Source organism: Lissotriton vulgaris, chromosome 4_1 (assembly GCF_964263255.1).
Source record: "Lissotriton vulgaris chromosome 4_1, aLisVul1.2, whole genome shotgun sequence".
NCBI classification, from domain to species: Eukaryota; Metazoa; Chordata; class Amphibia; order Caudata; family Salamandridae; genus Lissotriton; species Lissotriton vulgaris.
The window spans coordinates 248,142,763-248,169,054 of NC_141691.1; positions in this window are offsets into that span (position 1 = coordinate 248,142,763).

The window sequence follows — 26,292 nt, forward strand, 5'->3', positions numbered from 1 at the left end:
TTTAGTGTGTATTGTGTTTTCATTTCGTTGGTTTCAACATGCCACTGTTTTCAAAGTTACGTCAGATAGGGACCAGGAAAGGAATATTAGAAGAGTCAGTTAACATCCCGCCTAGAGACACACCTGGTCATTACATGTATAATAAGCACGGGTTAGATGCCATATTGTTTTTAGACTTATGGGTAGATTACACAAAGGATTTAGAGGAGAAGTACAGATGGCCTAACTCAGGAACGTGGGATTCTGAATGTATTATGAAAGTACAGGAAGCGCTATGGAAAAGGAAATCAAGACACTCACAGAAAGATGCTATTGAGTTATGGCGCAAAGAGTCACATAGGAGAGCAGAGAAAGAATTCCACCAAGCAGAGAGAACTAAACAAGCAGCGGAAAAAGCCAAAGAAAAAGAACTGCGGGAGGAGGGGGAACGGGTCAAGGCAGAACAGGCTGATAGAGAAAGAAATGCCGTTGTTACTGGTATTTATCCTGTCCTCTCAGAAGAACTAGCTAGAGTCACCCCCTCAGAGACACCCCGTAGGTCGCGAACGCCACCACCTGTACCCTTTAGAGTACGTAGAAAGAAGCCGACAGCATCAGAGGCTTTTATTTCCTCCTATCTAGAAGAGCCCGCACCGGACTATGTAAACGCAGATTTCCCTCCGCCCCCAACAGCGGCTCGGCTCCAACAGCTCCAGCAGGTCGTGAAAGATGACGTAGGGCCAGGGGCGGTAGGGGGAAGGGGGCCACCGCCAACGCCAACGTTAACGCCAACGTCAACGTCAACGCCATATAAGTTTACTGTAGATGTAACAATTTCACGTTGCATATACGATCCAGTACCAGGAAAGGGTTCAATGCTCGTGTTTTCACTAAGATTAAGAAAAGCCGTTGACTATTTGGTCACGTTACCAGACATGAAAGAACACCTAGATAAAATATACCGTTTCATTAGAACGGGGGAGGGACCCGAGTGTATAGAACAGGCCATGGACCACAGAAAGGTAGGGGTCAAGAACTACATCCTTCGTTTTATGATTAACTGTCTGATCAGGTAACAAGACCCAGGAGACGGAGATGTAAGGCATGGGTTGACAGAATGGAGTGATAACATAGATGCCGGTCGGCATGATAAACAGGGACAGACAGATAGCATGATGAAGAAAATACGAAAGGAAATATTAGAAATACACAGAGTGTGGTCTGCCGAGAAGGGCGAGTCATCACCGGAAGAGTCAGAAAACGAGGCAAAGGACAAAATGAATTATGTAGGCAAAGCGCGACAGTTTGACAGGCCCAAGTGCCTCGACTACCGTAAACAGGGGCCGGTTATAAAAGAAAGATATTCCCTAGAGAATTTATTCCAAGCTACTGAAAAAGCACTGAAACGACGGATAGAGAGCGAGCGATCCCACACCCCACACAAAAAGGAATTTCCCCGGTCAGCCACCCAGTGGGTGTCCAATTCTAATATATATAGCAATGATATAGTGGCCCAGACTTTCTTGAGCCTTCCGCCGAACGAACAGCGTTTGGCTGGTATTTACATGGTCCAACATTTGATAACGTTGTATGAGCATCAATATTCTGATCCCGGTCACTTGTATAAATTACTGGACGACATAATTCTAGAAAGATGGACAGGCCTAGGTACTGACTTAATTAATGTCATTCTGGATCAACGACATAAGTATCTGAATTCTCTGACCACATGCATGCTTCCCGCCCCACACCACGACAGAAAGCACCTATACATAGACAGACAGAACCCCCTACGAGAGGTACATCCCGTCAAAAATGAAAACAATGAGCTTCAACGAGTGTATGTTTACACCCCCTTGACGAAATTAGAAATACTGGAAATGAAAAAGATGCTGCCCTGCCATGATAAAGACCCGGGGGGGGTTTCACTGAGAATTAAAAGACATTCTCCGCATCGGAGATTACACGTACGCTGACATTCTGAAATTATTGAAAGTACTGTTACCTGCAGGTATTTATGAAAAGCTTAAGGAAAAAGACTGGGAGGTGGGAGAGAAAAAGTTAAGTTGGGAAGCATTGGAAACAGAGGATAAAGCCAGGCTTCCAGGGGTTGGTCTTGGGGACAAAGCTAAAGAACTACCTGAACTCCTAATCCAGGTTTTGCCAAGATTATTGATTACTAAAAAGGAAGATTGGGATGCTATTTCAGCCTGTAAACAGAAACAAGACGAGGACACAAGTGATTTTTATTCTAGATTTGAGAAATGCTTTTCTATTAATAGTGACCTTAAGCCCAGTAGCGAGTCATATCCTCATCTTTTCGTGAGCAAACTAGTAGAGAATTCCCTACCCCAGATCAAGAATAGAGTACTGAAGGTTGAGAGTACTTGGCAAGCGAACAGCCCTTCACAAATGTTGCAAATGCTACAATATCATCAGAATAGGATTAGAGAAGAGCAGGATCATGAAAAGAGACGCATGAAAGAGACAAAAATGAAAGTGCTGTTTTCCCAATCGGTACCGGCAAACACGAACAAAAATGGCATGATACCTGTCAAAGGGAACTGTAATTATTGCAAGCAACCAGGTCATTTTGTAAAAGATTGTGCTGTCCTGAAACACAATATAGCTACAGGCAAGACAAAAGAACGACCACACCCTCCTAGGCAGAATAGCACCCCACAGAACACACAACAGACAGTAGCAAATTTTCCACCCCCACCACCGCCTGTTCATGCCACGCAACAAATGTATCAGTACATGCAGTCAGACTATCAAGAATACCAACAGTTCTCATGAAACAGCCTTGAGAGGGAAGTTGGCTTGCCCCTTATTGAGGTTCCTGTCGATCAAGAGGGTCCCTATGTACATAGTCGTGTATTGGGAAAAGACAGAAAATTTCTGATCGACACAGGGGCGAGCAGAACTACCATCAGCCATGACGAGGTTCCAGGGGCACCCCTCTCGGGCTCACAGAATGTTTCCCTGGGATTTCCAGGAAAGCCTATTGTTAATGAAGTATCGAAACCAGTCTCCCTTGGGGTCGGTCCACTGTCACGTACCACAGACTTGCTACTTACTAAATCATGTCCAGAAAACTTACTTGGTATAAAGACATTAAAAGAACTAGGAGCAGTTATATGTTGTTCTCCGGAAGGAGTACGATTGTTCTTACGTGATTTTAAGGGACATTATGTGTTGAAAGAATTTGACCACAGACTCCAGAATGTACCACAGCACCTATGGGCACGAGGTCCGACTGATGTAGGTTACATGGACATAACACCACACCGTGTCACTCTCAAAGCAGGAGTAGTACTACCACGTATACGACAATACAAGTTACCACCTGATGCCGTAGTGGCCTTATTGAAAATTGTTGACGAACTCATTGCACAAGGGGTGGTAGTGGAGACTGACTCGAATGTATGTAACTCACCTGTCATCCCTATCCTTAAACGAACAGACCCTAATGCACCACCAGTTTACAGACTAGTTGTTGACCTTCGAGAATTGAACAAATGTGTAGTCCCTCAATACCCAGTGGTCCCAGACATTTCTTCATTACTGACTGCTATTGATTCTGAGGCAACGTTCTTTACTGTCATTGACTTGAAGAATGCTTTCTTTAGTGTTCCAATTCATCCAGATAGCCAGTATCTTTTCGGATTCAGTTTAAATGGACGCAGCTTTAAATTTACGAGAGCTCCCCAAGGTTTTACAGAGAGTCCTAGCCTTTACAGTCAAGCATTAAAAAGACAACTGGACAGTATTAATATGCCTACCAACACTGCACTGCTCCAGTACGTAGACGGCATCCTAATTACAGCACGTTCAGAAACAGACTGCGAAAATGCATCACTGACAGTTTTACACTTCCTGGCAGACAAGGGGCACAAAGTGTCCCCTTCGAAGTTGCAATTCTGTGCACAGCAAGTGGTGTACTTTGGACACTTGCTGTCCAAGAGGGGTAGACAGCTGACACAAGAACGTATTCAGTTAATTGCTAACCTTACACAGCCCAAGACACAAAAGGAAGTACGGGCCTTCATTGGCCTCACTTCATACTGCAGACAATGGATTCCCCAGTATGCCTATCTAGCCAAACCACTCATACAGTTGACAACTTAGGAGGCAGCGTCTTCGACTGTCCTCCCTTGGACACAAGAACATACCTTGGCATTTGAAGAATTAAAAAGAGCCTTATGTCAAGCGCCAGTTTTAGCGACTCCAAGTTACAGCAAACCTTTTATGCTTTTCGTAACTGAACGAGATGGAACAGCATTATCTGTCCTCACACAAGATCAAGCAGGAAAACATAAGCCTTGCGCTTATTTTTCTAGTACACTAGACCCAGTGGCCCAGGCTCTGCCTGCGTGCCTGAAATCAGTTGCAGCAACAGCCCTAGCCATAAGACAAAGTGACTCCATAGTGCTGGGCCACCCCCTGATAGTCCAAGTACCACATGCAGTGGAAGTTCTCTTGAACAGGACACAGACACAGCACTTGACTGTAGCGAGACTGACAGGATATGAACTGACGTTATTTCAGCCACACATAGAGATCAGACGATGTAACATTCTTAACCCTGCTACACTTTTGCCCTCAAGTACAGTAGACACCGCACCACATGACTGTGTGGAAGTAATGAATATAGTGACGTAACCAAGACAAGACCTGACAGATATTGCACTTCCAGGCCCTGACCTGACACTCTATGTAGATGGATCATGCATGAGAACGAGTGCAGGAGAGTTAGTGGCAGCATATGCCGTGATCACTGCTACTGAAGTCATAGAGACACAAAGAATAGACACACTGTCAGCACAAGCAGCAGAGCTCATCGCTCTGACACAAGCCTGCATAAGAGCTAAGAACTTGAAAGTGAACATTTATACAGATTCACAATATGCATTCGGCGTAGTTCATGACTTCGGAGTACTGTGGAGGGAGAGAGGTTTCTTGACCTCTCATGGTGCTAAAATTCAGCACGGTCCGCTTATTCAGGCCCTGTTAGAAGCAATACATTTACCTGCAGCCATAGCTATCCTGAAATGCAAAGCACACACTAAAGTTACAGACACCATTTCCCAGGGTAATGACCTGGCAGACCGAACTGCTAAACTTACAGCCCAAACACCAACAGACACGACAAGGACAGAGGTACCATTACTGACAAAAAGCATGACAGTCAGGGATCCTTCACAAGATGTACTTGACATACAGACACATGCCACTTCAGATGAAATAAAGAAATGGACTGAACAAGGAGGGGTCCAGACTGACCAAGGTTGGATGACTAAAGGCAAAGCCACATGGTTTCTCCCTGATTCCATGGTACAAGTGATCATAAACACAGCACATAGTCCAGCACACTTGGGAGAGAAGGCAATGCTAGACAGCTTACAGAATATCTGGTTTAACAAGCACCTGCGTGCAGCAGCGGAGCAGAAAGTGCGAACCTGTATGATCTGTTGCCAGTTCAATCCAGGTAAAGGCATCCCAGTGGAACAAGGTGGATTTCATCCTCCTGACCATCCTTTTGAGGTCCTCCAGATGGATTATACCCAAATGGACAGATGTAGAGGTTACAAGTATGTCCTGGTAGTTGTGTGTGCACTATCTAGATGGACAGAAGCGTATCCAGTCCCAGATTATACTGCTGTGACAACCGCCAGGCAATTGGTGCGTGAATTTTTCCCCAGATATGGATTGCCCCGTGTCGTGTATTCAGACAATGGTCAGCCTTTTTCTTCTGAATTAATGAAACAAGTGTCCCTTCTGTTAGGATATCAGTGAAAGTTTCATTGTGTACGACACCCTGAAGCAGAAGGACTTGTAGAACGCCATAATCAGACAATAAAGACGAAATTAGCAAAGATCTGTGCAGAAAAAGGCGTGGATTGGATGGTATCCTTGCCGGTTGCCCTCTTTTACATGTGTATGGTAGCCCATTCCAGAACAGGCCTATCTCCGTATGAAGTGGTTTTCGGTAGACCACCAAATATGTGGGGTACACCTATGCCTAAGAAAATAACTGATGTTGACAGTAACATGCTAACAGATTACCTGGCTTCCTTGATGTCTGCACTACTCTCTTGTCGTTCACAGGTTGCCGCCGCCTTCCCTGACAACACCCAGGTCAAGGAGCATGCCATAGTCGCTGGAGATTTTGTTTTCGTGCGGAACTTTGATCGATCAAGCCCCCTTGAGCCGCGTTGGAAGACACCGAAATTAGTGCTACTGACCACGAGAACAGCCATCAAAGTCGAAGGAAGAAAAGGATGGCTTCACGCCCATCATTGTAGAAAATACTTTGGAGACTCTGGAACTTTGATAAAGACCAAAGACAGTACAGACTTTAAGCCCCCTTTGCTAGAAAAGACTCCGCAGCAAGAATACAGGTCCAAGTTACGATCTAGAAAGTCAGACAGCGTTTAATTGTTTAAGTCCACTAGGTGGTGAATCGGTTAGACAGGTTCCTGCATGTATAAGATCGTAGACCAGAATAGTAAAAAGAGCAAAATGAAAGAGAAATACTGCAAGATATTACGCAGTAGATGTATAGTAACTCTGATTTTTCTGTCTCTTCTGTGTATCACTATAATATGTATCAGCTTAACACTACATGTTTTCTTTCCTCCTATTGCCTCACATATGCACTTTTCCTTTAATGACACTGTAGAGCATACATTCAGTGATCTGCCACCCCATGAACTGTCATATCGACTAGCCCTGCGCAACAATACTTTTATTCGGATGTTGCACCGTTCTCATCAGACCAGCAATGCAACAGATTGCTGGGTATGTGGCCAACTTCCACCTTATCAAAAGACGAAGGGAGTTCTGCCCTTCTTCCCTTTTCCGTTCTCGCACAATGGTTCGTGCGGAGCATGGTTTGCCTTAATGTCATCACCAGATAGAAAATCCATAGTTTACCAGGGTGACTGGATATGGGGTAATTTGAATAAAGTAATGAATGAGGCATGTTTTCCAGACGATGACGGACTTCCCCAAAGGAAGGGAACCGATCTAGAAAATGAAGAGTACGCGCAAGGAAATGCTTCCCTTAGCTTTATGATTCTGAATGTTCAGCCCAAGCAAAATGCAAGTCCACGATCTATTACAGTCCTACCAGTAAAAGGTGATTTGTGCGTTAGAAAGAAAGGATCAGTACATATGGGACACAGCGAGTGTAATGCTGTCGTCGAGTTTAATGATAAAGGAAAGTCTTCTTTCAAAGCATCACGTCATACCTATTTCATTTGCGGTCAGACAGCCTATGTACATCTGCCCTTAGACTGGGGTGGAACATGTTATATAGCGTTCCTGCTGCCACCCGTCTTTCTAGCCCCATCCCATTATCATCGAGATTCACGATTAGAGCATGTTAGACACCGGAGAGAGACCGATTCCCCAGTGATTGATCAGACTGAGACAGCCTGGGAGCAATATACAGATTTCAATAGAGGATTCTTTTTCTTCATAGGTCCCATCAAAACAGTAAACTCATACGCAGGTTAACAAGAACTCTGGAAGCAGTAGTGAATGAGACTGCATCTGCCCTGGCTAACTTGACCCAGGAGCAGTCTGCCATGCGACTTGTTGTTCTTCAGAACCGCCTTGTTCTTGACGTCATCCTGGCGGATAGGGGCGGGGCTTGTAGAGTGATTGGCTCTAGTTGCTGCGTTTTCATTCTGAATAACGCGCCATCTGTGTACGCAGCAATAACAAGGCTCCACAAAATTGCTCATGATATACATCAAGACCCAGGCACATGGACTTGGTCCGGTTGGCTCTGGGGTGTAATATCAGCATGGGGATGGAAAGTGTTGTCGTTCCTAGGAATGATACTGCTTATGATATTCGGCTGCTGTCTCTGTCTGCAGTGTGGCCCGGCGATTTGCGGCCTGTGTGCCACTGCCTGTGTTCCACATCCACGTATACAAAGGATCAAAGATGAACAAATGATGCTGTATGATCAGATATACGGTCTCATGAATATAGATGTGTCCTGAAGGGTAAAGTAGGGGACAAGGAGGAAATGAGGAAAATGAAATTTTACATGGCCAATGTGTCCCCTGCGTGTACCCCATCGTTTAGTGTATGTGCATGTCATCCATGCATTTTCCCTCTATGGCCTGCAATAATGATGCCTCTGCGTTTCCGTCCCACATTAGGATGTCACTTACCAAGTCTTTTATGAAAGAAATGTTAAATCTGCACCGAGGCCCATGTTGCCCATGTGTTTGCACTGTGCACGTTTAAAGTCGAGATGAACCCATTTTCTGGCTCAGCCTGAGCCAGGACCCGAATTAAGGTTTTCATGCCTCCAGACACTCTGAAAGCTATAGCTACGTATCCCTGACCTCTCGCATACTTTTGGCTCAGCCGAGAAGGGCCCAGCCCGGGGTGCCAAGACAGTATTTTGCACACAGTTATCTGCTTGCTCTACAGAATCACATTCCTGCCTGGTGAAGAAGGTAAACAGAACCCGTCTGCAGAGATAGGGCCTAGCCTTTCTGTCTCAGTTTAAGTGATTTACAGAGCTAGCATCCATAGAAAGCCCAAAGCCCCTACGCAATGAACGAAGAAATATATGCCCACACTGGCTCTTGGTGATGAGCAACCTTTGCTTGAGCGACCTTTGCTTCAGATAATACATCCCCGGACCTAAGATATCAGATAATACCCGACGTGCAGGTCGTCCTGACACTGAAGGCCTCTCTACTAGACCGAAAGTCAGCTCCCCCCCAGCTTCCCCAGTTACACGTCAATTGCACGTCATGACTAAGTTGCGCACACAAGTAGGGCAAAGGTTCCAGCTGGCCATGCAGACCCCCTCTATGTATCCACCCACCTATGACACACCTATGACTCCTCAAGTGAACGCCCTCATGCACGCCCACATGCTCTTATCTCTTTCTTCCTCTTGCTCTGCCAGGAGCGCTCCTCCTTCTCTATGCAATTTAATGTATAAATATTGTACTCTGTGAATAAAGTTCAGAAGACCCTTCCTGTACCTTAGTGGTGATGGAACCCGATTCTCTCTTAACTCGAGTTACTGAAATAAAGCCCTTTTGAATCGGACACCACGGACTCTGCCTCTCATTAAATGCATGACCCTTTGTTTAAGTATAGAAATTATGACAGGGTAATACTTTATTTACCACAGTACACAGAACAACCTGGGCCCTTTTTCCCCTATAGCCACGCCTACAGCTTCGCCACGGGTAGATGATGAATACTCTGGGAGAACACCGCCCATAAATGATCCTGTCCCTGACAAAGGCTGTCCGATAATTAAGCCCAAAAGAGGGAAAGGAAAGAAATTAAAATCATTAGTCAGGAAAATTTCTCGGCCCCTCTGCAAACACAAGTCCTCAGTAAAGGACGTTTGGTCAAATTTTAGATTGGCCAAACTGATAAATAAAATTCCAAATCACCTGGCATCACCAATACCTAGCTCAGCGACATCTTCACAACTAAAAGAGACACAGGTAGAAAACGTGAACATTAGTGTAGATCAGGCAAGCCAGACGGAATCAACATATTTAAGTGACAACAACACAACTGGATCACCTAATGAGGTCCCTTCTGCTTCCAATACGTGAAAGAATAGTCAAGTTGGGTGAAACTATTGAGAAATTAGAGGTGTCACAAAACGAAAACACCGTAACTATGTTAAAAACCCTAAGATCACCACTGTCAAAGGTCAACCCAACAATGGCCAAAACTACACCAAAGGTGTTCAATACCAAAAATCCACGAGTAAAGAAATCATCAGATAATAGCAACATTAATCAGAGATTGGCTCCCTCTTCCACAGTAGTAGCCCTGATTGATCCAAATAAAAACCTTAGTGTCCCTGAAAATGCCTCACTGACAGAGGGTACAAATCCCAATACGGCATCTGAGGCTCCTACAGCCGACAATGACGAGAGTGAATGGGCTGCATTGGGTTTTAGTATCGACGAACATAACGATCAGCCCGGGCCTTTAAAGCCCATAGTACCCCAAAACAGGGCCAAAAATGACTGCTCTGAGAAATTTGCAAACCGGATAACAGTTAAAAAGTCCATCCATATCAACCTCCCCCCGGAATCTCACCCCTACACCATAGTAATGATAGGCGTCCCGAAACTTGGTGAGGGGAAAACGGAAACGTACAGGGAATAAAAAAATAAAGTGTGCCACTGGCTAACCACTCACAGACCGATTCCTTCACACTTCAATGGCCATATATCCCATGTCAGAAGGGTAGACTGGGTGGGACACAGATTTAAGTCCACAGAGGGTGAGTGTATTATCGTAAGTTTTAGAGACACCCGTGTGGCAAGTTACATTAGCAGTCGGAGGGATGGTCCCACAAATAGTTTGATTCGCACTATGGGTCTCAGCTATTTCTATCCTCCAAATGATCGGGGGCTAAATAACACGCATCAACATTTTTCGCTGGAACAGGGGACATTTAACGCTTATGTTAACGAACATCCAACCTGGGACATTACAGGGAACTATGGGCATTATACCCCAAATGACTCATTACATCCAAATCGGGCCATACCCAGGGACTATAGAACTATAAATCACTTTGCCACGCAACCAGAGAGGCGGGAAGGCCCACATCAATTATATCAATATGAGTATCCTTACTCAACTCATCTCAATAACCAGTACAGTGTCCCTATTTCAAATAGGTTTGATGCCCTCTACGGACAGGGTGGCCTGGAGGGGGTTGATTGACTACCTGTAACATCAATTTTGCTTGATTATACCGACTATATACATCATGATATAGGCCTAGGTAACGAGGTTAACATAATTGCGTTACATGAATCCGTTCCTGCTGAAAAACCTAAACTAAACAACCTCATAGATCAAGAAAAGGGATCCCCACCAGAGGTCGTACCATCACTAGTCCGGCTAAACCCAATCACTGACTTATTAAGTGACTATAGTCCTGTTCCCACTCTAATAGATCCAACTTGTAACATCATGGAAGAGCAGGTAGTCACATGTACAGAGCCACCTTATGTAAACCTAGCCGATAAGGTAAACACAGACATAGACACCGAAATACTGTGCTCATTAATACCCTGTAGTGCAAGCTTAGTCTCTTGGAATACTGCAGGGCTGGCTGATAAAGCTTGCGACCCCACCTTGCTGTCTTTTGTCAAGCAATACGCTGTGATATGCCTCCAAGAAACATGGCTGTTAGAAAAAAATGTTTACATTGAGGGGTATCAAAGTTTCTTCATACCAGCCGAACCATCGAGTAGTGGAAGAGCAAAGGGGGGCCTGGCAACCTACGTTAACTTGGCACTCACTTGTCAAACAGTCAAGCGTCATTCTGGCAACAGACATATCCAAGTTCTAGAGCTAAAGAGGGGCAAAATCACTCTGACTCTGATCAACTTTTATAACGCAGTAAATCAGAACGGAGAATGCAACTTATTGCCCTTGTGTGACTTCTTGAGAGACAATGTGGAAAATCTGCCACGCCAAATACTGATCGCAGGTGATTTCAATACCCATCCTTGTGGGAACCCAGGAGTGACTGTTATCGGACAATTGGGATGTAATAGCCTGAAAGGCTTTCACTTCGATCATTCTCGGCGTGGAAAACAACTAAACACCCTGATGAACGAAAATAATTTAATTACAGCCAAGACTGTGGTGGTGGAGCACACCCTTCACCCCGTCCCCACGTATAAAGGCCACACAAATGGGTCATACATAGATCACATCCTATTATCTGCTGATCTTGCCAATTTCGTCTTAGACTTCTCCATCCAAATGAACATTCATAGTGACCACAACCCTATCTGCATCAAACTGGGTGGGGGAATTTTTGAACAGCGTAAGTCACATGAAGCTCGTGGGACTCTAAAGTGTATAAATGGAAAGCGTTGCCTAAAATGGACAATGGTGAACTTTGAAAATTTGTACACCTCAATTAATAACCTGTGCAGTTTCGAACTTTCTCTCTGTGTCTCACCGGCATCATCATCACAACAAACCTTGGCCGTATTTGAGGGTGTTGTATTAACAGTAGGGTCATTGTTAATGGTGCAAGTTAAGGGGAATGCCGGCAGTAACCCGAAATGGTTTGATAATTCCTGCTCTAAGGTCAGCCGAGACCTTAAGATGGCCCTGAAAACAAAACCCAGAGACCCGGTTCGCATTAAGGCCATGCGCACCAGGTATAACAAGTCCCTTGCTATACGAAAGAAAGAGGTAAAGGCAAGTGTTTGGGAGACCCTCTTAGATCCTAAAACCTTGGGAAACAGCGCCAAGTTCTGGGAAATTATAAATAAACCCCTGTTTGATCAACCAAGTAATTCTGTCCTTGGCACAAACATCCCAGAGGAGGAGTGGGTCAACCATTTTAGTTCGATTTTTAAAAGTAATGAGTCTCAAGCAGAATATAGTTTTGTCGCTCCTAAGGAGAACTTTCTGCTCTTTTCAATTAATGATGTTGAAAAAGGAATCCAAGGGCTAACAAGTAACAAGGCCCCAGGACCAGATGGCCTCCCTCCGGACCTCTTTAAATCTTGCACATCGCTATGGGCTCCTGTCCTTACCGCTGTACTTAATGCAGCAGCGGTCTCTGGCTGCCCAAAGTCGTGGGGGGTCTCCACCATAGTACCCGTGTTTAAGAAAGGAGACCGCAATAGCCCCCTATGCTACAGACCAATATCTTTAATTAACTCTGTGGTCAAAGTAGTGGTGGGAGTAATCTTAAACAGGTTAGTAGCATGGGCAGATGAAAACAAAGTAATATCCCCAATCCAATATGGCTTCAGGCCCGGTCACTCTACGGTCACCCAGTGTTTGAAGCTGTATATGATCATAGGGAAATATACCATGGCCCGGCAAGGTACAATTCACATGGCGTTCATGGACCTATCGTCGGCTTTCGACTGTGTAAACCGCGGTAGGCTCTGGGACGCCATGGCCAAAATAGGTGTAGAGCAGAACCTAATTAACCTGTTAGCAGATATGCATTCCGACACGAGAGCAAATGTCCGGTACACACAGGATCTAAAAGTAACGAGAGACTTTGGAGTGCATCGGGGTGTCCGGCAAGGGTGCATTCTAGCTCCGTTCCTTTTCAATCTATATATAAATGACCTGGAAGAGCATCTTCTAAATACAGGAGCAGATTACCCCTATGTCGGACGGAAAGGTCTGCCGGTTCGGCTCTATGCGGATGACGCAGTCCTGCTATCCAGGACTGCAATTGGTCTTCAAACATTGTTAAATTCCTTCCTTGCTTTTATGAAGTCTCGAGACCTGAGCTTTAATAACTCCAAATCCTATGTAATGAAGGTAGGCCAAGGTAATAAAAAGCCAAACTCCCTCAATGTTAACGGGGAAATAATCCCAGTAACAAAAACATTTTCTTATCTCGGTGTCCTGTTCGATCACCAACTGAACTGGGGACCCGCGGTATTGAAGAAAAAGGGGGAGGTAACCCGGGCAAATGCAGCAATACTTGACTTTGCAAGAAAAATGGGCAATAGCCCGGTGGCTGCACTGCTCCAACTTTACCAGGCCAAGAGCATTGCCATTGCATGCTATTGTAGCGAGCTATGGGGGTACGCCTCACTAGGAGGCTTGGAGGTAGTAGAAAACAACTTTCTAAAACAGGTATTGAGGGTTTCAAGGGGAACAGCAAACTTTTCTGTACATGAAGCGCTGGGTATGCCTTACCTATGTGACAAGATAGCTGTAAATCCTTTACTTTGCTGGCTAAACTGCTGGTTAAACAGTGATTTACCCCTTACCCAGCAAATCTTGAGGGAAGCATTAACATGGGAAAATATGCTTAAAGTTCCCTGGATTAAGTACTTAAGTAATTGTTTTACTGAACTAGGGCGCCCCAAACTCTTTTCAACCCCAGAATACATTACGAAATTGGATGTTATTAATGTGAAGAAGATCTTTATCACATCCAGGTATTTAGCTCGGGAGGATGGCGAACTAAAGAAAGGCAGTGTACGGAAACATGTGCTACTAAAAACCTCTTTGCTCATGGAACCGTTCCTGTCATGGCCCATGTCAGGTTACGACGTTTCCCGCTGACGAGGTTTCGCCTGGACTTATTCCACCTATTATTGGCTGTACCTCAGGGGACCCACTGTGGTCAAGTGTTGCCGGCTTGCGGCTGCGACGAAAAGTCTTCGCAAGACCAGGCACACTTTCTTTTTATCTGCCCCTACTACACTATACCACGGAGGCTATACTTAAAACCTTGCCTCAAAAAATTTAACTTTGCACAAATCAGACCCTCACTTTATTACCTTCAGCTGTTAAGTTGTGATTGCACTTTATTTGTATGCAGCTTTTTAAAACTAGCACTCAAATTTAGGAAAAGCATGGAGGGGTAACGGTGCTACTGATAGATATACTTTTAGCTAATAATTATTATTTATATTTTTATAGTACATTCTGCTTGTGACCTTCTTGTTCTATGTTGCTTTTAAAAAAAAAAATCTTTTTGACTGTATGTGTTAATGTATGTCTAATGAAATATGCTTTTATGGTTGTTACTACGAATAACCGAATAAAGTTATTTGACTTGACTTGACTACTGGTTATTCAAATAAAAATTTGCAAAAAAGTGGAGGTTTCTACATAGAAGTATTTTGTATTGCCTTTATAGTTTTAGAAGGGGCATTGAGGCTTTGTGTATGTAAAAGAAAGTCATGATGGAGACCATTGAAGAAAGACTTTGTGGCTTAGGGAAAAACAGTCTGTGTCTATTACTATGCTATTCCTTGAATGATGTACCAATTCTAGGCGCATTTATATAACCACCATATCACTACATATTGTATGTGTATGTATGACTGAAGTTTTTTAAGGGCAACTACTGCTGGGTTAGCTTATGGATCTGATATTGCAAAGTGATAACCTAAGGGAATAACCTTTTATTCCAACATGTGTAGATTGGCTTTTCAGCATACATTTAGTTGTACAGATACTTTTTGGTTGGTAGTTATCATCCTACTAGTTGAAGGAGAGCCATGGCATGTAATTTAAACCTTCATCAAAAGTTCTGAGTTGATACACTCAGAGCTGCTCTTTCTGAAAAAGGATGTGTTCAACCTCACAGCTTATGGTGTCCAGTGCTTCTATGATCACCCAGTTGAGTTCATTGACAGTATGTTGTAACTAGGGAAATGATTGCCCATTCAAGTAGTGGCTCATTTGCATCTGATATTGCTATGGTGTTCACCAATCAGCAAATCCACTTTTCAGCAAGTCATTCTGATGTAACTTAGTTTGCAAGGACAGGTGATTATATATATTGCATGAGTGGTATTGCATGCAATTCATATGTAGTTTTAAGGTTCATTCAAGATTTTCACTCAGTGTTTGGATCTTCGTTGCCTTTGTAAGATGACACACAGAGCAAGCTCCATAAGGATGTCCCATTACAGGTTGCAAGCCCTATGTTGTGAGCACAGTATTGTTTTTTGCTTGTCTTGTTAGAGGTCCTGTGTGGACCAGAAGGTCACAGATGTTTTTGCTCCTCACATGAATGAATTTGGGTTTGGACCATTTTAGGGTTCCTAATGTTATGACGCTCCAATGTTTATTTATTGCTTTTTTGATGATGTTCGAGGCAGTGCAATACGGTGTAACACATACGAGGATATTCTCCTCAAAGATGATAGGCCATTTAACTCACCTAGACATTTCATTTTGGAATATGTAATTTGTAATTTGTACTTGTAAAGCGCACTAATACCCCAACTGGGGTGTCCTGGCGCTGTAACGTATACTGCTGTGGAACCCTTCCTGGCTTTTCCCTGTGAAATGTCGACTCCTGGGCACACCAAGGTGAAGCCAGGCATCCCAGCGCTGTTGGGGCCATTGTGGAGATTAAGCAAGCTATTGCCCAGAGTTGCAGAGTGGGACCCATGATTAGAATAGGCACCGAGGACCGAGAATTATCAGGTCCGAGGAAATTGAGCCCAAGACCCGCCGAGGCCGGAATTGAACCCTGGTCCCGGGCCAGACCTCTGCATCAGGGTCTGCCGCTCTTACCATTGAGCCACACTTCTCCACAATACTGCCACTTAGCACTGACAGAGCACTTTTTTGAGTTTGTAGGCACACTACACCTCCAGACCCACAGAACATCAATGGGAAGCACCTTTTACCCAAATCTGGTAGGACTATATGTTTCTTTTAAAGAAAAATACATCCTTAGCTAAACCAGCTCCTTCAGAATAAAGATACATTTTTGGAAAAAATACAGAGATGATATCCTGGTGATCTGGTGAAGGTTAGCAGACACCCTACAAGAGTTCCTTGGATGGTTCAATACTCGGGATTAATTTCTCAAATTTACATACACCACACGAGAGCACTTTAGACTTTCTAGATGTCACCATTTTCGCTGAAGGCAATAACCTCAAAATAATAACTTACTACAAACCGACCACCAAAAATGTCCTTCTTTCACTCAACAGCTTCCACCCTCAACCACTGAGGGAAAATCTTCCCTTATCAACAAATGCTAAAAGAGAGCAAGAAATCAGAATTGTGATTTGTTTATGAAAGTTTTGACACAATGACTACTGTGTTCCTTTAAATTGTTTATCTTTGATTGTTCTTAGAAAATGTGCCCTCAAAATAATTATTTGTTATGTGAAACGTTTTTAATGTAATTAACTAATTTCTTTTGTGTTTAATCTCTTTTAGGTTCCTTCACCATATCTTCTTCATTTGGATATTTCAAGGTTGTGGCATTTGCAGTTCTATGATACTATTCGAAGTACAACGGGGACAAGGGTTAATCCTCTGAAAGAGACAGACACACTTTGGATGTACATATGTTGTACAAAGACAACTTGCACAGTGATTGAATGGAAGTTTTTAAGATTGCATTGGACTTATTTTCTATTGGGCGCTACCACCAAGGCACTATGTGCTGCTTAAATTGCTGTAACCACATTTGGTAGGCCCCCCAAAGCATACAAATCTCCCTTCTCATGAGATAAATCCACATTTTGTCTTAACTGTATGTAACTCTTGATTTGTGTCATCATTGAAAGAAGAACTACTTATAGCACATCACTTAAAGTTGGTTGTGACATTCCACGAGATACTGCAACAGTGTATTGGAATTACCCTGTGGCCACAAAAGGGAGTACTGCCATTATTTTTAATAATTATGTTATTGATGTGGGTTTGTGAGGTTGAAGATCTAGCTCCAGCTGATGACATCCATCAATAAGAGTTTGTCTATTTGATCTTATTTTTTTTATTATCCCTTGTTCTTCCATGTTGGCTAGACCCGGAACTGCACAATAAAATCTGACATGGATTTTTTTGAATATGCATAGTTTATAGTATATTACTAACAAATAGGAAACATTTCTTTATTCCAATTAAATCATATCTTAGTTTTCGTCATTTTGTATTGTCTTTTTAAAGAAGTGAAATCAATCACCAACATGGAATTTATTTATAAATAAACAATTCTTTTTAAATGTATGATGGGAGTAAAAATAAGTTGACATATTGAGAAAAGAAATACAACACCAATCTTTGACTTTGTTATTTTTTATTATATTCAAAACAACCAAATAGACTTAAACAGGATGAAAAGAAAAAAGCTAACACAAATGTCAATAATCAAATCATAGTTAATAAAACTTATGTTTAAAAGCCAAAATTTCTTGAAGGCCAATGTCCTAAATACAGCTGGCATCAGTAAGGTAAATGTGTCCAGAAAATAGTCCACAGAGTGGATGGTAGTCATACACTGGGGGAATTTAGGTTCTGCATCTCTTGCCTATGGTGATGGAAGGCTTGGCTTTCTTTACTGCGGGTCTGGATGAATGTGTATAACTGTGGGGAGCAGGTGGATCCACAGTTGCAGAGACTGGTGTAGGTGCAGCAGTTTCCTCGTGTGGCAGGACCTAACTTTCTGTGGCTGAGGTACATGTAGTTGGGCCAGATGTTGTTGGACAACAGAAAGGGAAAGATGTAGATAGAAAAGCTCTGCACATATGGGTAAACATATCATGCAGCACCCAATTTAGGGAGTCCATATTGGAGTTGTGATGTTCCGTCTGAACATTGAGCTCCCTCTGAAACTGCTTCCTCTCCTGAAGCTCTGTAAGGACTTGGCCCATCATGTCTTGGGACTGATGGAGTGATCCCAAGACGTAATTGATAGTGGTCTGGGTGACAGTGACCCCTTATCCCCACTACCCTGTGCCCTTGCCCTAGTGTTTCCCATCCCACTGGTTCTGGCTGAAATGGAGGTGGTGGTGCTGTTGGAATAAAAGCAGCCAGGAATGGCTTCTGTTTAGGTGATTGGGATGATGTTCGTTTGGCACAGGAAGTAGAGAGATCCATAGGCTGAGATGTGGTAACAGCTCGGGTGGCCGTTGTAGGTGTGGGCCGAGTGAGACTCGCTGGAGTTTTCTTCTCAGGCAGACCAGATGGACTAGGCAGCCCCTCATCATCCAGACTTTCAGGAATGGAGTCCTCCCTGAAGTCTTGTTCCTATTCTGGAGTGGAGGTATGTTCAGTGGCAGATGGTTGGCCATGTGCTCTGGGTATTGGACCTAATATTAATTCAAAACAGAAAAATCTTCTTATAAGTCTGAAATGAAACCTAAAAGGATAAAGCAAATTAATATAATTATTATACCTTTTAGTGGTAATCTAATAAACTACACTAACAGTTAAATGGCCATACAATATCACTTCTTAAAAGCAGGTAAAAATATGTCCTGAAATGTCACAGATACTTTGGCAGTATACATGAAATATACTAAAGATTCAATACAACACAGTAAAGAGGAGAAATGTGAAAATAACCATTCTAAGACCTAGTAGACTAAAATTCAGACAATTACACAACTTAGAAGGATATATAGCTGTAGTCATAAAAACATTGCAAAGTAAATTTTTGTAAAAAACAAAACTTATATTAAGTATGCAAAATGATATACCTTTAATATTTCAAGCCAACAAACTTGAATTTGTGAAACAAATCACATTAATTCAATGAGATGACAAAGATAGGACAACATACATCATTAAGCACAAAACACATTTCAAAACATAGCATTAAATGGATATTGATAAATATGCAACACTTTACCTTATTTGAAAATATGATAGAGAAGAGAGAATGAGCAAAATAACATTGCGATATTATTTTCACAAAAGAAAATCGAGGCATCATGGTAGTTGTAGTCATTTCAATTAAACGTTACCAAAATTGCAAGTTGAACATACCTAGTGAAAATATGCAGTAAAAATAAGAAATAAATTTACAATATAAAATTCATATGATATATGTTATTTGGTGTAAAAACTCTTACAAGCACTACTGGATTATGTGCAATTCAATGGATATTGAAACCTGTAATCTTCATTACAACTAAATACATTCAAACATACAGGACAAAAATATTAGCTCTAATATATATATTTTATATGTTTAAAAAAAGTAAAAAAAACACATTAGCAAAAGTAAATTAAAAGCAAAAATGACATTTTTTTTCGTAACACAATCAAAAGTGTAATTTTCTAGTCTCGACTGCACCAGGGATTCCTATCAAGCCTTCAGGATATAAGATCTGCAGCTCCTCCCAGGCAAAGATTTGTAAGGGGGGCTGGGGGAACCACCACCAAACCTCTGCACCTTCAGATGATGCTTGTAGGCCAGGGAACGCACTCTCCCCCGCAGGTTGTTCCACCTCTTCCTAATGTCCTCCTGTGTGTGCAGGTTGCTTGCTACAGCTTTCACTTTGTCAACACATTTGCCTTTTATGAGCTATGGTTGTATTTTGGATTTGAGCTCTAAACATTGTGGCTATCCTCTAATAATTTCATCCATCATGACTGACAATTGTCCCACTGTAAAATGGGGATTTCGCCTTCCTGTCATTATTCACAAAATAAGAATTAAAAATATGTGATTACATACAAAAATACAAATGGAAGGAGAAAAATGGATTCGAAACAAGGGAAAGAAAAACATTTCTGCTTGTAAATGTTGTGCTGCAGTGGAATGGCAAAAGATCATGGTCTGGAATGGAGTATGTTTTATGGGGCGGTATGCAGGTGAAGGAAATTAGCCAAAGGATATAAGGTGTGTGATGCTAGTATCCATCCCTTAGCCACAAGAATCGTACATGGTTGAACGCATCCCGCAACAGAAGTTCTCCATCGGGAAACCACTGCTAGGATGCCAGCACAACTGTGAAATCTGAATATGCTTGGTGCCATCCCGCCACCCTGATCGAGTAAAGTGAACCAGCAGAGGAGTCTGCGATGTCGGCAGTGGTGAGCTGCTTATGTGACTGAAAACACTCTGCCGCCGCAGTCGGAGTTTCAGACAGCACACATCTAAATAGGGTGGGCAGGATTCTGTCAGCTTGGTGGAGTACTTGTAAACTCCGTTGCGGAGGGACGATGGGAGTCCCGTCAAGATCTGAATCAGGCCCTCCTCTGTCTGATAATGACGATCAAGATGATCAAGACCATACCACTCGGGTAGAGCTGTGAGGAGATTCTCTCTGCCTTTGGATATATTAGGCTTTGCTGTTGCCCTGGCTGCTCTGGGCCGCTCGAGTGGCACCGGGGTTCTGTCAACTATCCAGCTGTAGGATATAATTACAGCTGCCTTTGAACAGGGGGTCCTAAACCCTGTTTCTTCACTAGGAGGAGCAGCTTTGGGACCCTGATGGGACTGAACTAACACCTACTAATTATTTTCCATCAGTCTCTATTCCTTCTACTCGAGCTGCTCCTCGCATCATCCTGGGGGGGGGGGGCACTAAAGGGATGCCATCTGACCAGGATGCCCCTACTTTGGCTGATATTTATAACCTCCTCCTTCACCACAGGGAAGAATACCAGAAAGACTCGCATTGAATCTGCCCATTAGAAAGTTTGTGAAAGACGTGTTTACCATTTTGACCACGAGGTGTTATGGCAGGTTAGCTACCAAGGGGCATATGCTCTAAAACACATTGGGATGAATTGCCTGTGTAAGGGATACCTGCTGTAAAAGTAATTTTTTACAGGGAACATATTTTCCAAATAATAAGGTTCTTGTGCTAAATGTTGCTCCTAGGCCCTCGTTTCATCTTTATATTGGCTCCGTCCTCTTGCTTTTGCAAACAGTTGGGCCTTTATTACAGTCTATAGCTCAAATAGCTTAATGTGTTCAGTTTGTCAGATTATTAAGGGTTAAGCTAGAGGAAACCTTAAACCTTCTAGGAATAAAGACTGTATTAATGCCATAAAGATTCAGATCTTTTTCTGCTACTGATAAGAAGAAACCAAAAGGGAAAAAATACATGTCTGTCTTTCCAGCTGCAGTGTGTTCGAGGTAATGCCTGATATTGAGCATTGTATATCAAGGACTAAACGACAGATATCAGGTCGGAGGTGTGCACTGTAAACCGAGCTCGAAAATCCATAGCTGCGAAAAATGAACAAGAATTCATTAATGTATAAAACTACATGCTTAACTGGCAAACTCTTTCTCTCAACTGTGAAAAATGACCTGTCACATCTCTCAACAGCATGATTTAAAGACTTGAGCTGAGTGAGCCACCGCCAGCCTAAAGGGCCAAGACCACATATTTTACTGCCTTTCTTTCTTAGTAAATCCATGTATGATGTGCAAATTGTATTTAATAGAGGACAAGGTTATGGGTTTATCTATTGGTTTGAAGTATTGATGAACTAGCCCAGTGCTGAAAGTATCCTATGCTCAGCCTAGTTGTATTGAAGCATGCACTGCACTCGACTGAAGGGTCAAGCTGCTGTGCTGAAAGAGCGTGCTATGCACAATGGAGCAGGTGTTGTAAGCAAGCATTACTGCAGACAGGAGACATGTTCGAAATAGATGTATTGTCTTACATTTCAAAATCTACGACGACCTTTCAGTTCCTATCCCGTGCACTGCACTGTCCTCACTCATAACTGTGGGTGTGCGTCCGTTTTTCTCTTGACATTGTCTCTACAACTGCCATCCGAGGACGTTGGTTTTTAAAATAAACCGACGCAGACAGTTGAACTTCTTTAAGCGTTCGATTGATCAAAAACCTAGATGAGCGTTGGAGTAGCCCTGAATACTGACACATATCGTTGATTTCTGTGAATTTGAACGCATTGCTGAGTAGGAATAAAAACAGTTAAACACTGAAAAAGTTATCCGTAGTGCTAGCGATGGTAAAGCTACACGGGGGTCCGTTCAAATACGCAAGAATGGTTTTTATAGAGCTTAAGGTCACTATGAGGCTTGTTCAGCTCGTTCAATGATTTGATGTCTTAGGCTCTCAGATATGATGATACTCAACCCTCTCCAGACAACACCTTCCCTGGTAACTGACATTTAATTTTTTTTTAAATTCAAGATCGTCAGCAAAAATTCAAGTACTCTTCTTCCACGACTGAGTTGAAATGATGTTTTGGGGTATTTCGTAGGGGGCAAGAAGGCGGCTGCGTGAGCGTTGTGGGAAGCCGCCTTTCCCTATCACGGCAACAGGATAGCTGCCTAGAACTGCGGTAACTACCGGGCTATGGATGTTCAGCTCACCTAACTCAAGTCGGTAATCCTGGGCTGAAGCTGATGAGGCTCTTCACTGAGGCAGCAATCCTGGCAACGAAGGTTCTGAGAGGATTTCCGTCGGTGGCTGCAGCAGTCAGACGTGTGTGGCTCCAGGACGGCAGAGGGATTCGCAGATACATTGTTGCCAGTAGCTCGGCTGTATTCATCATAAAGAGGGGCTGCACGGACTTGATAGCCACAGAAATGCCACCAAAGGAAAAACCGCTAGGGAAAAACTCGAGCGCGACCGTAGGGCCAAGACTTCATCTCTGAATCGACGCGCTGCAGAAGGGAAAATCCTTAATCTGAGTCTGGACACTCCACAGGCCGGCCTGGGCAAGGATGGATCACCGAAAGAGAAACCAGAGGCGAATGGAGCCGGTGATCAGAAGACAAAAAGAGGCGCACGATCTAAAGCGCCAACTGTGCCGGTAATGTTTGCTGGGAGAGGGCTCTCAACACCGCAAGCAGAAAAGAATTTACCTAAAAGTAAAAGCATTAGCAACATAAACTTAAAAATGCATAAGGACAATGCTAAAAATAAGAATACTGTGGGCAAAGTGTCTGAAAAAATGTCTGATAAAGTTCCAGTGAGCACAGCTAAGACTTGCCCAGAATATTTTCTGCAAGGGGTCAGAAAATGCGCAACAGGGCTATGGTAAAGAGGTGCTACCAGAGGAGTGTATGCCGCAAAATGGAGCAAATAACATCATCTTGCTAGCTTCAAGGGATCCTCTATGTACACCGGTGGCAAAGGGAGGTTATGGTTTGCTTGATCAGGATGTATGCAAAAACCACAGTTGATGGACAGAATGCAGACCAATGTCATACATTCACCCCAGTACAAAGATCTGGGCCTAAATACATCGTTTTTTTTTCACTCCACACCACCCCAGTTCAGACATGGCCATATGCAAATCAACCTTGACCCTGTGCCTCATGGGAACAGTCCAGCCCGAACTGCCAAGCCATGTCTTTCCTGGACCGGAATGAAGCATCCTAGGACCAGTTTCTGGCTATCAGCCGTCTTCAGCCAGGATAGCTTGACTCCAGTGGTGTGGAGAGCATGGGACTCACGTCTGAGCACATCCCTTTGAAAGATAATAAACTTTTACAGGGAATCTTTGAAGATGGTTATATGGAATTCTGGATGGACAAAGGTATTAGGCATATTGGAGAGCTGATCACGGATAATACAATGCACATGTTCGATCGCCAAGACTTGGAACTCCCTCCCTCCCGACCTACGCCTGACCCAAGACCACCTCAAGACCTGGCTGTTCGAGCAGTAGCGGACCCCCCCCCCCCAATCGCCTTGAGACCCTCCGGGTGAGTAGTGCGCGTTATAAATGTCTTTGATTGATTGATATAATTAAGGAAAAGTTTGGGGTTGGAAATAACCATTTTTTTTAATTTTTACAAGTGAGGGATTATCTATCTAAAAAAGTAATTCAGGGCTATAGAGTTCCCCTAATGGAGTTGGCATTAGTAGTCCAATCTGTACCAATCTCCAAGTTTTATGCATTACTTAGTAACACAATGGAGGATAATCTTATTAAACACACCGACCAATGGCGGGATCTGGTAAAAACAGGGGTGGTGGTTTGTGAGGACCCTTTATTGCTTAGTTCAACCGCAGGTATATCTGCAAACTTACAAAACCTGGCTGAACTTATACATCACTCTAGCACGGACCTCTAAGTGGGGAGGCTCGACAGGTATACATTGCTCTCATTGTGGATGTTTTGTCGCAAACAGCATCCACATGTTTGCAACCTGCCCTCGATTAACAGGTTTAGTGGGGGAGGTGGGTAACTATATCAAACAAATGTTGGGTTTTGAGGTAGAACTTTTGCCGCAAGTAATTTTGCTGGGGGTAAGCAATCAGGCAATGACAGATCCAAAGAGGACTCTGCTTTTTACAATGATGGCAGTATTTAGACTTTGCTTGGTTAATGTTTGGTTGGATAAAGAACCTCCCTCAGTTCATTTCTGGCTGGGGAAATTGTTAGCTATTTATCGCTGGGAGAAAGAATATATGCACGAAGAGGTCTGAGAGCCAGGAAAAGAGGATTTAAAATATGGTCTCCAATAAGTAACTGGACTAATGAGACCATGACTTGATCTTTAAAAATAGGTTTTGCAAGTTAAGCTATAGCTGAGACACGGAGGCAATATCTAAATAGATCTTCGCTGAACAAGTATCTTTATGGTAGCGCATATATTGGCTCAATTCAAGTTAACTTGACTTTCCTTTGGTTTTGGGAAGAGGGGGGTGGGAGGGAGGCTAGAGGTGGAGGGGGGTGTATGCTTTGGAGGGAGGGTTCTAGATAAATAACTGACATCCTGTTCATATGTCTCGAAATGTTTCTTGGTAATTGTATTGTTTTAAGTTTACATATGTGCTGGATGTCTAAATAAAGATTTGAAAAAAAAAAATTGAAATGATGTTTTTGATGATAAGCATGTTGTTGTCAGCACTAGTAGCAACAATAATCTGTTCAACGGCTAGGGATGCTGGCGTGCTGGACCTCACTAAGAAGCTGATGTATTCTCCTGCCAATTTGGATGTCGAACTGTGGCAAAGTATCTGTACTCAGGAAAAGTAATTAGAAGTGTTCTGATCTTTACCTGGGATAAGTACTATTGCATAGTCATACTCTTGCAGTCACAACTCCCTCCTCTCAATGCAAGGGTGTATCTTGGCTTTCGGTTTCCAAAAATAGCAAGCAACTCTTGGTGGTCTGTAGTTATAGTGAAATGTTTTCCCTATAGAAACATGTGAACATGTTTGCAGGCCCACGCTACAGCCAGACTCTAACCCTTTATCTGAGAATAGGCATGCTCTGTGTAAGACAGGCTTCAACTGACATAGGCCACAATGTGTCTCTGAGCATTCAAATTAATATTATGTTGAGCAAGGATTGCCCCTGGCCCCACAGGGCTTGCATCAACTGTGATCTCAGTATACAACTTGGGGTATAAATATTCCATCTTGGTTGTATTCTCAATTACATGTTTTAGTCTTTTGAAACTTTGATCACATTTGGGGGAACACTGAAAAGGGGCATTTCGTTTTGTCAAGTCTCTCAATGGGGCACTCCCAGTAGCAAAGTCATGAAGGTACCTTGAGCAATAACCGTCTATACTAAGAAGGATTGCAGCAAGGTGACATCTTGTGGGGGACAAGTAGCTGACAATGCTTTCACTTTATCTTGGTCAGGAGTCATTCCCCCATCCGAGAATATGTGCTCAAAGAAATAAGTTTGTTCTTCTCAAACTCACACTTGTTGCATTCAGAGTAAGACCTGCATCTGCGATTATCTGGCACTCGTGGGTAAGGGCCTGATCATGTTCTTTTTGCGTTTTCCGAAATACCTGTATGGGATTACTGTAGTTAAATGCATGTGTAACAGGTTGAATTATTCGACCTATAACATCCTGAAATCTTTCTACAGTCTACGACACCCCTAAACTCAACCTTTTGTGTCTGAACAAATAAACATGAGTTTAAAAAGTAGTCATGTACCTAAAGTTCTCTTCCAGCTTGAGTAGATGGTATCCTTTGTTCAGGTCAAGACAGGAGAAGACTTTGACTGCATTCAGCTGCATGATCATGTCTGCGATGTGTGGACCAGAATGTCTTTCTCTCACAATTGTTTTGTTGGCGTGGTGCATATCAACACAGATGCACACTGCATTTC